Consider the following 13119-nt stretch of genomic DNA (forward strand, 5'->3'; position numbering starts at 1 on the left):
CAGGCTAATAAATTACCCAGTAAGCTGTGTTGTCCCTAATGCTTTGCAGAATGAGCAGGGCAGCATTCCTGGCTATTAACTTAAAAAAAAAAAAAATTAAAAATTGATGTTTGCAGTTTGATGGTTTCTTCTTGTGATGCATATTATATGCTTGTTGCAGCATAGAAGTTCCACTGAAATGGAGTACATCTAAGCAAGAAGCTTCAGGGTTACAGCTCAGCAATTCTGTATGAAAAACACTTGAGCATTCTCAGCCAGTTTTAATTCTAACAGCCTTTTAAGGCTGCTTGAAGCAGAGAAAGTCAACAAAACCCTACCCAACGTGTCATTTGGACAATTCAAAAGCATAACAAATAGTTATGGTAACTGATGTGTTGGGGTGCGTTGATGCTTAAATATATACCAACAGCTTAACTTTCTAATTTGACTAACTTATAATTCATTACATGCATTCAGCTTTCTTTCTGTTTGAGAGGAAAACCCATGAAGGAATTTAACAAATTTATTCTCTTTTACTTGTCAATAATGTTAGTTATTGCTGTAAATACTGCTAATAATGCTGATAGAACACCAATTCTATTCCTACATATAGTAATAGAAAAAACTACTGTTTTTTCTGAGCACCTTCTAGTTATGCATGGTAATATTCACATTCTCATCTGAGAGGTGCAGGTGTAAAGGGAGAGAGTTGGTTCAGTTACTAAAACAGCTATACAGGTTGCTGTGTATGCTTTAGAGAAAGCAATTCCTTATACCTGATGGAAGCAGTATTGAAGTTTGAAAGCCTGGTGGAGGCTGTCCCCCCTTTTTTTTCTGCAAAAGAAAGTTCTGTCTTCTGTAGAGATTTGGGTCACCTTTGCTGTAGAGCTCTGGGAGCTCTAGCCTCACTGTGGAAAGAGGCAGAAACCTCATGCCAAACAGGCTTTGCTTCCAACTAGTTTTCGGTGTGGAGCATTAGACAGCCTTTCTAGTGAGCTGGAGAGATCTCTAGGCACTAACCGTGACAGCAAGTTAGATCAAAACTACTCCTGGACCTCAAAACCTATTTTGGTATTGTTTTGCTATATAGATGCTATTCAGAACAAGGGGAATATCTCTGCTAAGGTTAAATATTCTGAGAAAAGAGCAATTCCCTTCATAAATATTGCAATATACCTAAGGGGCATTTCTTAATTTTTTTCGTTTTACAGAGCATTAATTTTAAAAGTAATGAAATCTGTGAGAAGTGCAATGTCCCATGAAGTGGTTTAAAATATCAGAAGATAAAAAGAAAAGCCAGCACTACAATTTCGTCTTTGCCATTCCCTCTGTTATGCCCAAACTTTACAAAATGCAATAATGCCTGTAAGAGATCTGGAAGCCTGTCCATCCTGAGACATAGTGGAGGGAATGAAGAATAGAGCAGCTGCCTGGTTTCTGAACCATCTTGTTTTTATAGGCTCTTACATAAGCCTTTATTCCTCTGAATCTGTATTTACCAAGTCAAGGGTCAGTCTCATTGTGTTCCATTAGTGCACTACCTGAATTTACAGAGAACTAATGAAATATGGCAATAAATCTTATCAGATGTTGTATGTGGAACATAGTACCAAATGCGCTTCTGAGAGTGCCCCATACCTCTCAAGCAGATATCAATGAGAGTAAGATCCTATGCGGCTAAAGGGAACAATAACCTCTTCTCAAGAGGTATCAAGATAAATTGCATGGTGCAAATGCCATTCTTTTGGAAAGCAAGATTTTTCATATGATCTATGTATAAAACCACTGATAGGATGTGCAAGTAGAGGAGAGAAAACGCTCCTGTCCTCATCCCTGTCTTTCCTTCTATGTTCCTGGCAGGAGCCTAAGTGGGGCAAGGCTACGGGTGCTGCCTCTCTGCTTTCGGACACTTCAGCTCATGAGTTTCAAATGTTGGTCTGACTTGGGTCCAACTCATTTAAAGGATTAATTTTCATACTTTGGTCTGAAGGGAGAAGATGTAGGGGTTTAAAAATCCTGTTTCTTGTCTTGCTATGGGTGAGATACCTGGCCCATTTGTCCTTCCATCATTTTCAACTCTGAGTTTTTTCTGAGAATGTTAGGACTGCCTCTGCTTTATTGCTTCCCATTGTGTAACTGCTGGGTCTGGGACATGTCTTTGAGTGAACCTGTTTGCTTACCATGTTATAATTTATAATTAGGCTGATTTTATTTATAACCCATTCAAGAGGCAGAGGTAGGATTTTGATGTTTCTGTCCATCAGAAAAATGGTCTTCATGGCTGAAACCTCTCAAATTTCTCCTGGCTCTCAAGACTCAGCACTGGGCTGGCATGAGCTTCCTTGGCACTGTCAGGAATGAAGTGTTTCTTGGCACATGCAGAAGCCAAATGCTGGGCACCTAGAGAACTTTAAAATGGAAATAGGTACCTACTTAGGTTTAAGAGCCTTCAGAGTTGAGCAGCAGCTAAGCAGAGGTTTTTAGTATCACTGTAATTGCAGCTGAATTCTGCCTAGCTGCATGCTTAGATACCAAAGTACCTGTCTGGGATCTGTTCCTAAGAACTTTTTTTAACTTTCTTATGCATTAAATAATAAAGAGCACACAATTAAGAAGTCTTGCTTAACTGGGTTAGTTAGAGAGCTACAAATCAGCCTTGTTTCCTCCCCCTGAGAATCATTAGATCATTTGTTACAAGGGCAAAGGGAGCCTTTGCAGTGTTTCATGGTAGAAGTGCGTAGGGCTGCTCTATGCAGTGCTCTGTTCAGTTGTTTACAAACCATGTGTGCTAGATTGAGCATCCCAGTTGGATGTTTAGCTTGAAAAGTGATATGTCAGTTGCTGTTTAATTAGGACTCGGCAGCCCACCTTTCTCAGATGCTGCTGCTTATTAAAGTGTTCCCTGATTGGGAATATGCAGATGCTGTTGGTGGAAGAAACAGTTGCCTTTAGTCAGAGTGAAAGGACTTCACCACATCTAACTTGGAGTTATGGCAGCAGACTTGGACCCCAGGGCTTAGGTGTAAGGACAGAGGAGACAAACAGGCTTCTATTCTCCTTCCAAGGAAAATGCTGTCAGTGAAGGGTGTTGCTGTGCTCCTTGGCCCAGGAGAGGAAACGTTTCTCTATCACTGCCTCTGTATCCTGCTTATGTTACTTATTGGGATTTCTCTGCAAGAATTTCAAGAACAGGTGAGCAACTTCTTTTTGCTGCTTGCTCCTTTGGGCTGGGATGTGAGGGCAATGGCAATCAACAGTGTTGGTGTTTAATATCTCTGAGAAAGGTCTGTGAAGAATAAGCTGCTTACAGTCCCTGGTTTTCCAGCCTTCTCTTATTTGGAAGGCAATTGGTACTTCACAAAATTAATGACTTTGAGACTGCATTTCTGCAAAGAAGTTCCCCAGTATGCTCTGCTGAAATTGTAAAGATACCTCTGAAATAAACTGTATTGGGCCATTCAAGTGCCCTGGTTTAGTCTTAGTGCTGTTAACTACTTCCTGTCTCACTAATTTATTGCTGCAAGCTTAAAACCCCCCAAACAACCAAAGTATAAAACCCTCACCAAAATTCATGGTGCTTATGGGAACTGAGGCACTGGTACACTTGGAGAGTTAAGGGGTTTGTTCGTACTGAGCTATAGTAGTTATAACTCTTAGCTTGTCTGGTTTCTTTGCTTCAAATATACCTTGCCAGAGATGACAATTCTCTGTCTCACCTTGAAATATGAAAGACCATCTTAGAAGAAAGCACTAAATTTAGTTAGTGAGTTAGTTAGTTAGTTAGAAAAGCTAACAATAATGAAGTGAAACACTAACTACTGTTGTGTTGGACCCACCTCCTACAAAAAAAAAAAAAAAAAATGCATTGCATGTTGTATGTACTTTTAAGACAGAAACACAATATTTTTTCTAGATGCTAAGGGTAATGCCTCTGTGCATATGGAGTAAAGGCTGTTTAACAGGTGAGAAAATTCTATTATGGGGGGACAAAATAGATCTTAATCTTCAGCTCTCATCTCTGATTTGGGGAATATAATCTCTATTCAGCAGTTTGCTTTAGTTTTGGTGCAAGCAAAAACCATTCTACTGTGTTTCCACCATCTTCTGGCTTTCAGGGAAGTGAAGAATCATCACTATAAGCAATACACTCCCACTTTAAACTGCTTTTTCCAGACAGTTTCAGGATGCTGGGTTTGCTCACTTAACATTTTTTGTAGTTGTTGTTAAGGCTATCACACCCTTAAGATCAGAGATGCCAATGGAGCAGGGAATAATCATGTCAATGAATCTTGCACCCTACAGGAGAATAAAACAAGTTTCATGACTTGTGAGTACGCCTGAATAGAAAAATCCTGGCTGTGATCTTGAACTAATTAGGGCTATAGCCTAATTTACTATTTCCAATTGTAAAAGAAATAGTAGTGATAGCTCACACGGTCATTGTGGACAATGGTGCATTTATATATAGATATTTTACACATTTAGTATACAAAATATTGATGGCTTGACTTTGCGAACAAAGATTTGGGAAGGGCTTTACCCACGCTTATTACAAGCGCACTCATGACTGAAAAGGCAAATCTGGTTGCAAAAAGCACAGTGAGAGGTCTCCTTGGTGGTATAGGTGAGGCATGATTCTTTCTATGTTGTCTTTTCTCTTTGAGACTAATTCTGTGGGTGTTCTCAAAATACGTAATGCTGTTGTCTCCAAGTCTCCCGAATGGAGGCCAAGGTGGACCACTGATAGTAGTCAATATGGCCAAGGCTGAGGTACTGTTTCAGGGAGTCCTTATGTCTCCTCTTTGGGGCACTTCTCTTGCGGCAGCCGGTGGCGAGTTCACCGTAAATCACGGTCTTAGGGAGGCGGTGATCCTCCATCCTGGAGACGTGCCCTGCCCAGCGCAGGTGCAATTTCAGCAATATGGCCTCGATGCTGGTGACCCCTACCTGTTCAAGGACAGTAACATTTGGCACATAGTCAGTCCAAAGGATGTTTAGAATTATATGGAGGCAGCACTGATGGAAGCATTTGAGGAGTCCCAGGTGATGGCGGTAGATAACCCATGTAAAAGAGTAGACAGTACAATGGCTCTATAGACACTAATCTTTGTACTTTTCTTCAGGTGTTTATTGCACCAGACTCTTTCATGGAGTTTTCCAAAGGCTCTATATGCCTTTGCTATTCTGTTGTCTCTCTCTTTGCCGATCGTGGCATCCGAGGGAATAATGCTTCCCAGATAGCTGAACTGCTGAACTGACTTAAGCTCTGACTCTCCAATGGTAATGTGGGGATGATGGTAATCTTCTTGTGGTGCAGGCTGGTAGAGAACTACTGTCATCTTCAAGCTGACTTCCAGCCCAAAAAGCTGAGCCGCCTCCGCAAAGCAAGGTGTTAAGCATTGCAGAGCTGCTTCTGTGTGGACAACAACGGTGGCATCATCAGCAAAAACCAGTTCACAGACAAGGTGACTTAGGGTCTTAGTGTGGGCCTTCAGTTGCCTTAGATTGAATAGGCTCCCATCGGTATGATATCGAATATAAATGCTGTTTTGTTCATCAAGGTCTACCGTAGCCCTTTGGAGCATCGTGCTGAAGAAGATTGTGAATAAAGTTGGTGCGAGAACACAACCTTTTTTCACACCAGTGGTTCTTGGGAAGGGCTCAGAGAGTGCATTGTCATATCTGACTTGGCTGCGTTGATCCTCATGTAACAGAATAATCATTCTGAGGAACTTAGAGGGACAATCTAATTGTTCCAAGATCAGCCACAGGCCTTTTCTGCTCACAGTGTCAAAAGCATGTCAATAGTGAGGTCAACGAAAGTTACGTATAACCCCTTATTCTGTTCTGTATACTTCTCTTGCAGCTGTCTGAGAACAAATACCATATCTGTGGTACTTCTATTAGCTCTGAAACCACATTGGCTTTCAGATAGAAGTTCTTCTGTGATAGCTGGTACTAATCTGTTCAATAGTATTCTTGCAAGGATTTTTCTATCAATGGAGAGCAGAGTTATACATCAGTAGCTTGAGCAGTCTGACTTTACACCTTTTTTTCTCATACAGAGTGATGATGATTGCATCAAGAAAGCTTGATGGTAATTTATCTTGCTCCCAACAGCGCACAACTAGCTTGTGAAATTTAGCATGAAGTGCTTGGCCTCCATGCTTCCAGATTTCAGGTGGGATTCCGTCGACCCCAGCTGCCTTGCCAGTTTTCACCTGCTGTATAGCTTTAAGAGTCTCTCCCATGGTAGGGGCTATATCCAATTCGTTTTTTACTGGATGTTCTAAAATCTGCTGGATTCCTGTGCCTTGGATTACAGGATTAGCACTGAAGAGTGTTTGAAAATGTTCAGACCAACGATTCAGGATGGAGATTTTATCTGTAAGAAGCATTTGGCCATCTGCACTAAGTAAGGGGCTTTGAACCTGGTGTGTGGGTCCATACACTGCTTTCAGAGCCTCGTAGAATCCTCTGTGGTCACCCAAATCTGCACATAGTTGAGCCTTTTCTGCTAGGTTGAGCCACCACTTGTTCTGGATGTCTCGGAGTTTCTGTTGGCGTTTACTGCATGCAAGACAAAAGGCTGCTTTTCTCACATGGCAAAATGGCTGAGCGAGGTATGCTTGATGGGCAGATCTCTTCTTTGTCAGCAATTCCTGGACCTCCTGATAGTTATCGTCAAACCAGTCTTTGTTTTTCTTTAAGGAGAACCCAAAGGATTCTTCAGAGGACTGCAGGATGCTATTTATAATATGTTGCCAAAACACTTCAGGAGATGAGTCTTCAAGCCTAGTTTGAAGGTTAGCCTGAAAGCTGTCCCTCACTGCAGCTATTTGAAGATTATTAACTTTGAGCCTCCTCCTCAGAATGCTGTCCCTCTTAGGTGTGGGCTTGAAGTGGAGGCTAAGTTTGCCACTCACAAGGCAGTGTTTTTTTTGACATTCTGCCCTAGGCATCACTCGGGTGTGACAGACATCAAGAACATTCTCTGGTGCACTAAGACATAATCAATAAGGTACTAATGTTTAGATCGAGAATGCATCCAGGTTGTCTTCAGACTGTCTTTTTGGTGGAAAATAGTATTAGTGATGGGAAGCTGCTGCTCTGCACAAAACTCTAACAAGAGACATCCGTTATCATTGCAGCTGCCAACACCGTGCTTGCCTAGTGCTCCTTTCCAGGCTTCAAAGTTCTTACCTACTCAGGTGTTGAAGTCACCATGAATTATGATCTTATCTTCTATAGGAACCTTTTGAGTGAGGCGATGCAGGTCGGTGTAGAATTTGTCTTTCTCTGCAGGGTCAGCTTGCAGAGTTGGGGCATATATGCTGAAAAGAACATGTTGCTTATTGTGTAGTGGAAGGCGTAAGGAGACAATGCAATAGGAATGATCTATCGGCAAGTTTTCAAGTTTAGAGACAACGGAGTTTTTAATCATGAAGCCAACTCCAGAAAGACGACTTTCAGTTTTGGATTTGCCTGACCAGTAGAGTGTGTAGCCAGCACCATGTTCTTCAAGGCTGTCTTCCTCATAAAGGCATACTTCACTGAGAGCAGCAATGTCGATGTTGAATCGTGACAGTTCGTGGGCAATTAGTGCAGAATGGTGCCAGGATGCACACTGTTCTCTGTATCAAGCATGGTTCTGATGTTCCCACATGCAAGTGTCAATCTGGACACACCTTTGGAGGCAGGTGTATGCCTTTGTCTCTGTCTTTGATTGATCGCAACAGAAGATGCCTGTTGCCTGTGGCTAGCCAACCAGGTGGAGGGAGAGATGAGCTTTGGTTAGGCCACCTTTTCTAGGCCTCTCTCCATACAGAGCAGGCAGCACTGTCCTTGAACTGCTTGGCTGCTTGGTCATTCAGGATGTTGCCAAACACGACTGTCATCTCCTGGGTCAGTCTTGACTGACCAGTGTCCTGAACCGCCTGCATGCAGGGTTGGGTCTGTGGTTTCCAGTGCACCTTATCACCTGCCTTTTCGTCCCTCGCCTGTCGCTACAGGGCTTTGCAAGTGTGGGTAAACCCTTCGGGCCTGCGCAGTGGATTTTTAGGTGAGGCACAGCGTGCGCAGAACTGGCCTCACCCTTTACACCTGAGGTTTATCTGCCAGGGCCTAGTGAGCTTGGACAGTGACAGCACAGTCCTTAGGTCATAGGTTTGGTTAGAGTATCCTTCTCTTAGATGGATGGCCTTACAGGGCTAAACGAGCTCCATCTGCCCGGGTTTGAAGTTAGAGTTGTCCTTCTCCTAGGATGATTGCCTGAAGGCTAGTGAGCCCATCCTGCCCATGGACACACTTTGTCTGACCCTTCAGTTGAGACCTGTCTGGCATGGGAGACCTTACCGGAGGCATATGCCACCACCAGCATAGTTCTCAACCTCACAAGGGCACACAAGCTCTTTCCCCATGACAAGGGGGTCTCCATGAAAGAAATACAAAATATTAATTCACTAAGAATTAATTGCTTGCTTTCCCACTCACACAGTGTTCTGTGTTTCACAGTTTGTGATAGGAATGATGCCATAGACAACTGAGAAGAGCTGGCTAAGTGTTATTGATAGCTGCATTTTATTTACCAAGAGACTAGTAATTCTCTAGAAGTATTCTTCAAGCCATTTTCTTCACCATACACACGCATTCCTTTAATGAGCAAAGAAAAGATGATGAAAACCTATGGTAATGAGATCACAAGAGCCATGTGAAAATAAACTGGGAAATGCTGGCAGTCTTAATGGTAATAGCAGTCTAGTATAGGAGCAAATTACATTGCTACTCTAATATACAGCCTTGGCAAAGGGAGTAAAAAGAAAGGCAAAACAAAACCCAAGCAATTGTTAAATTGTTAAAGGCATTTAGGAACTTGTGTGTTGCAGCAGCAAAACAACTTTCCACTTCCATTTGACATGTATTTGGAGTTGTGAGATGGTGTGTGGTATTAAAAACATACCAGTGTTTCTTGTAGTAAATGCTTTCTGTAATTTAAGCCAAAGAAAGGATTTGCATTGCCCCATTTCTGCAAACAAAAGCATTCATCAAATGTTCCTTCAGTCACTAATCGCACCCCATAAAACATAAGGAGTGTTACTAGCTGAATTATTACAGAAGCCACTTTGGTCAAGTAGAAGGAGAATTGGAGGAAGTAAAATAAGTTCAGCTCAACTGGATGCAGCACTGCAATTACTTTTTTTGATGAGAAGTCATTGGAAGTACCCTACCTGGAAAAGACGGGTTTGCCATGTTTGTTGTGTGATTGTGATAGAAGTCTGCCGGTGAAGCAGGGGTGTCAGATCATCCCTGTTCTCCTGTGGATTGCAATATCTGAAGGCAAGACGTGGGACGGGGGGAATCAGCTATGCCAGCAGGCATGGTTGCAGAAAATCTAGGCATCATTTGGTTGTAGAGAAGTTAGATTGTAGGATTGGTTGTGGGTTTGGTTTTTTTTTGTTTTTTTTTTTTTTGAACTAAGAATGAGTCCAAGATAAAACTGATCGTTATCTTACTTAGTCCTAGCTTGGACTGGTGTCTCTGTCCTGTTAACCTTACAGACTCGTGCCTGCGCAGACATGAGGGGGAGCAATGGTAAGCAAGGAGACGAGATGATTTTTAAGGTTTTTTTTAATAGCAGTTATGGTGTAAGCACTACCTTAGGGTTTTTTCACTGGATCAAACCCCTTGCAGTCAGCTGATGTGCAGTCATGCTCTGCTACAAACTCACTTTGCTGGTTCAGGTTTATTCTAAATGTGCTGCTGGGCTAATGTTTTGCTATGGGCTTCATGCCAGAACAGGCATTGTCAGCTTGCCCCCAGCTGCATAAAACTGGCAGACACTCTATATTGTATTCTGGCTAATTCATCAAAAACTGTTCATATGCATGCTATTCAGCAGTTACAGGTGGTGCATCAAAGACTGGAGAACCACTGTAATATTCTGTGAGCAGCTATATTGATGACAACAGGACTGATTTCAGAGCAAAGTGTCAGAGCTCAGGAAGCAGTTACTGGTCCCCAGTCTGCAGAACAACTGGACCGTATTCTCCCAGGCTTTTCAGTTGCCAAAAGCTGCTGGGCTTCATCCTCCATTGCTTCATATTCACTGCTTTTGCTGCAGCCCTAGACTTTTGCACAGGGAGCAGGGAGTGAATCTGTGCTCAATCTGTGGCCAGTTTGGTACCAAAGAAACCTTTAGGGTAACTGGGAGCACCATTGAAGCTACCTTGCATTGCCCAGCTTCTGCTAGTGTACCAGCTGGAAGTCTGATGGAGCACTGCAGTGTGCTTTTTTCCTATGAGGAAAATGATAGAAGAGAAAGGCACCATCCAGCATCTGAAGGTTTAAATCAGTTTTCAAACAGAAAATATACTCCTGTATAGTTACTGCTCAGCTGCTTTGCACTTCCCTTTCAGATGCAATAGGGCCCCAAAATTCAACTGCTGAGATGGAAAAATGTTTAATGATATATTATGAAAAAGACATGATGAAAAATTCCAATAGAGATGGAAGATTTTAGTGTCAGATTGTGCACAGGGGTTCCAGTGCATGTCTTCCATTTAAGCTATTAAAAATGTTTGCATTTCAAGGAAGAATTTGGATTTTTGACACAATTGCCTTTTTTCTTTAGGAGCAAAACATTTTCTGTGGTAACAGAAAATATTTTAACAAGAATAAATATAATGCATTTAGGCATTAAAATGAATAACAGTCTTTGATCTATTTGCTGAAGATTACAGGCATGAGATGTGAAGTCTGCTAGTGGCTTGAAGAAAGGTATTTGCTGTCATCAGTACTGCAGCTTTGCTTATATTATAAAATAAGAAGGAGATGACTAGAGAGGTGTCCAGATCCTCACACCATATGGAGAGGTTGCTATGCCTCTCATGATCATAACTTCGGCCAGTGGCTTGCTATATTTCATTGCCTTCTGAATCCTAAATACTCAGGGCAATATCTTTGCCACACATGAGCTGGTGTCTTTCATTCCAGAGGGGTCAAAACCTAGGTGATGAGTGTGTAATTGCTATATGTATAAGAGAAATGTTAAGCATATTTCCTGTATTTCCAAGGTGCTGTATGAATGAAAATGGCATTGCATGAATGGAATGCTTCTTTTTTTTCCCAAACACCCAATCCTTCAATTTTTGTATTGTTTCAAATTGGAGCAATAGAAATATGTACAGAGAGAAACTTTGTCCTCTGGAAATGAAAGAACTTTCATTCTTCTTCTCCTCCTCAAATGCTTGGGGCAGTTCTAACTATGTTTCCATTCCTTTGGGAATGAAAGTGAGTGACTGTCTCCATCTTATGCAATTTTCATGGGGAACGGGGAGAGCCTGAGCTCAGCCTAGGAGATTTTGAGCTCTCTGTTGCCTCCTGTGCTTCTGGGACCTGCACCGTATGAGCTGGAAGTGTAGATTACAGTGATGACGGCACCACAGCTTTACATTAACATGCCTAGCAGCCCTCAAGTCCCTAGGTCAACCTACCCAGCATCATCTGTTGAAATCTGTGTGGGCAAACTCCACCAGAAGCCTAATTTGCTTCAGAGAGTGTTTGTCAAAACTGAGTCATCTCCATAAAATGCTCTTTCATCAAAATTGACTTTTAATTTTTTTTATTTTTTTTTTGTCCATCTCATCAGACAATTCCCAGCCAGCCATGAACAAAGACTGGTTTTTTTCCCTTCTTATTCCTTTATATGTAAGGCAGAGGTAACGTCTGGTGTTTGTTTCCTTGGGATGCCATGTGTGTCTTCAGATTTGGTCTCCTTATTTAGGAAAAACTAATCTGTTACATTTTTGGCTGTTGAGTGGACTGCAACAGCAAAGCCACAGCTAGCTAGGGTGTGGTTTTCAATGATTTAAATACTTATAGAATGCCAACAGAGGGTGAAACAAGGGGGTGGGGGGGGAAGTAAAGGAGAGGATTTGTTTGTTTTAATGTGTGGAACTGCACTGTGTTACATTCTTCCCTCCAGAATGACGGTGTACCAGGCAAATCACATTTCCTGCGTTGTTAGAACCCACTTGCTGTACCAAGTTGTGTTTGGCTGTTGTGCTTACCTAGTGCTTCGTGAGGATTTTCTGGTCTTTATTTCCTGTGGTTGCCCTTAGCACTGCTGAAGTTCAGCTACTCCACAAAACAGTGTAGCCTGATGGATTTAAGAAGCTATAATACACAGCAAAGATGAATGAACTTTAATATACAGCCAGTAGATTCTTCCGTCATTGAAGAAACAGATTGTGGCAGAAAGCTGGGCTTTCTCCTCTGTAAAGATCTCGCACCAGTCATACCTTAGCCTGTTCCCCTCCTCTCCTTTTGTCAGTGTGATGCATTTGCATTAGCAAGCTGTGCTTTTCATTCCAGAGTGATGAAAGGGGACAACAATAAATTACAATGCCTTTTAAGAAATCTCCAAATCTTATCAGATCTCACATTTCATCCTGGCTGCTCTTTCATGAGATTCTTTTACTATAATTGCCACTGAAAAATTACAGTTCGCTGCTGTTCCTGGGCACCTAGTGCTTGAAGCTACTGTTGTGAAATAGTATGGAGGCAGAAAGCGAAGATGATCTCTCTTCCTTTTTTTGTAACTTCCTATTCCTTGTGAAATCCCCAAATTCACAACTTCTCATGCTTCTGAAAAGAGTGACCCTCCATGTATGCTGAGGTATTGTTATGCTGCTAAAAATGATGCTGCTGCTTCTTAGGATAGAAGGAAAGGATTGGGATAGAGGGAAAGAGTTGAGAAAGGTGGTGGTTTTACCCCAACTGCCTCATGATGCTTGAATGCTGGGAATAGAAAGCAATAAAACAAATATGAAATGCTGAAAATGCTGCCATTTACCACTCTTTTATATGAATTCCATATTACAGGCCAAGCTCACTGTTGACATAAGCAGATGCAAATCTAATGAAGTCACCACAGTCACTCCTACTTGTGCCAGAGGTGAATTTGTCCCTATTTTTGGAACATTCTGGTTTTCTGCTACAGCATTGGCACACTGTATCACACCAAAATCCTTTTGAGCAATGGCTCTGTGCCATTAGCTAACTGACATGATGCGTTATGTCAAAATTCTGCCTGATAGTGGTCCCATTCTGCTCTTTGATGTGATGTATCATGCCACTGTA

The 13119-nt window shown here is 42.0% G+C and overlaps 1 long non-coding RNA gene across 1 annotated transcript in view; it reads right to left on the reverse strand.

Annotated features, from left to right (window-relative positions):
• Nucleotides 1-13119, reverse strand: part of LOC133207470 (uncharacterized) — a 285491-nt gene that overhangs the window by 230968 nt on the left and 41404 nt on the right. The window lies entirely within an intron of this gene.

Source organism: Neopsephotus bourkii, unplaced genomic scaffold, assembly GCF_033783945.1.
Source record: "Neopsephotus bourkii isolate Nb327-2 ecotype Australia unplaced genomic scaffold, CSIRO-AGI_Nbou_v1 NB_214, whole genome shotgun sequence".
Taxonomy (NCBI): Eukaryota; Metazoa; Chordata; class Aves; order Psittaciformes; family Psittacidae; genus Neopsephotus; species Neopsephotus bourkii.